General features: G+C 39.9%; 1 non-coding gene across 1 annotated transcript; it reads left to right on the top strand.

Moving 5' to 3' along the window:
- The first annotated feature begins 1,531 nt into the window (after positions 1-1,531).
- Positions 1,532-1,638, top strand: LOC124108525 (U6 spliceosomal RNA). The gene has a single exon (XR_006856706.1). It is a non-coding gene; the product is annotated as a U6 spliceosomal RNA (small nuclear RNA).
- The last annotated feature ends 322 nt before the right edge of the window (positions 1,639-1,960 follow it).

Here is a 1,960-nt window from a genome sequence, read left to right as displayed (position 1 = left end):
GGAAGCACAAAAAAAAGAAAGCGAAAGTAGGAGCGAAAGTACACAGTGCAGCTGCAATAAAATATAAGGCTCTCTCTTTCATTACAGAGGAGCTGTCCCGCTTTGGTCGCGGATCCCACTTACTAGGGACTAACCCCGCTTTGATCGCGGATCCCACTTATTGGGACTAACCCCGCTTTGGTCGCGGATCCCACTTACCTGGGACTAACCGGTGCACCACCCCTGACTGTTGAAAGTTCTGGTTCCCGGGTTTCGGCACCACTTGTCGCGACCCCCTTGCCCGCAAGGAAGACGCAACTCTCGAGAATCTTCTCTCAACAGTTTATTCAGGTCCCTGGATATTTCTTCTTCTCTCTCTCTGATGCCCCTCCCAGCCTTAATAAAGCATCCCAAGCCCCAATGCAAAGCTGCCGCGTGGAGCTTTCTCACAGGGTGGTGAAAAATCATGTGCCAACTTTCCCAGATAAGAAATTGTTTGTCACAGACCACAGCGGAGCCAGCGCCATCTTGTAATGGCGACCATAATCTGCAGAAACGGCAGAAGCGGCTCACCACACTTATACAGTAAATATGTAAGTTTTTTTTCTATTTTTGTATATTAGAAAAAAAAACCTGAATAAAAACTCATATTCAACAGAGCAGATCTGTGATAAACTGTGGCTAAAACTCTTAAATCAGAATAACTGAATCAAAATCATCCCTATTATATCTCCAATTTCTATTTTTCCTGAAATCTTGTATCATAAAACTCATTCAAATCAAACATGTTAGTTTTCATGGGTATCTCCCATTCAAAAATATATGATAATATTTTTTAAAAAGCCATTTTGGTACATTTGCCTTTTTTTTTTGTTCCCTTCCTTCATTCCACCCTCTTTTTGAAAAAAAATGAATCATCTTTTCTGTATTGATTTTACATTGATTGGTGCATTTTTGCTGAAGAATGTTGCCATATATCTTATTACCTCTTAAAATATACAAGGAACTCTACTAACACAGGAGGAAAACAAACAAACAGTAACCTGCTTAAAAAGTAAACAAAGAATTTAAATACACATTTTTTCCAAAGAAGACATAAAAAGGACAACAAATATATAAAAATATGCAAAACATTAATAATCATTCATGGAGATACAAACCAAAATTTACTGAGATATCACTGCAATCTTGTTAGCCTAGGTATTATCAAAAGGAGGAGGAGGAAAAGGAGAAAAAGAAGGAGGAGGACGAGAAGGAGGAGGAGAGGAGGAGAAGAGGAGGAGGAGGAGGAGGAGGAGGAGGAAGGTGGCGGCAGAGGAGGAGGAGGGGAGGAGGAAAAAGAAGAAGGAGGAGGAGGAGGAGGAGGAGAGGAGGAGGAGGAGGAGGAAGGAAGGAAGGAAGGAAGGAAGAAGAAGAAGAAGAAGAAGGAGGAGGAGGAGGAGGAGGAGGAGGCAGAGGAGGAGGAGGGGAGGAGGAAAAGGAAGGAGGAGGAGGAGGAGGAGGAGGAAGTAGAAGAAACAGTGTTGGCAAGGAAGCAGAGAACAGGTACCCTGTGTTTGCTGTGGCAGCACATATACTAAAATTGGAATAATATATAGAAGATTAGTATGGCACCTGTGCAAAGATGACATGCAAATTCAAGAAATATTCCATATTTTTTTCAATGGAGAGTACCACCAATAGACTAGACCACTTGAAAGACAGAGTTTCAGGTAATGAAGACAAAATATATAGTCTTGAAAATAAAGTTGACCTTGGAAAAAAGATGTTAAGACACCATGAACAGAACATCCAATAAATAAGAGATAATCTGAAAGGACTGAATTTATCAAGATTAATAAAGGCTCAGAGACACAAACTAAAGGTATGCACAACTGTTTCAATGAAATAATATGAAAAATTTTCCCAATCCTAAAGAATGAAAAGATGAATAAATACAGAAGCTTGAGGTTCACTAGATATAAAAAATTATAAAAGTCAC

The sequence above is a fragment of the Marmota monax genome, unplaced genomic scaffold (assembly GCF_021218885.2).
Source record: "Marmota monax isolate L192 unplaced genomic scaffold, Marmota_monax_Labrador192_F-V1.1 WCK01_AAM20220418_F8-fsc02871, whole genome shotgun sequence".
NCBI classification, from domain to species: Eukaryota; Metazoa; Chordata; class Mammalia; order Rodentia; family Sciuridae; genus Marmota; species Marmota monax.
This window is presented reverse-complemented; position numbering and strand designations above follow the sequence as displayed.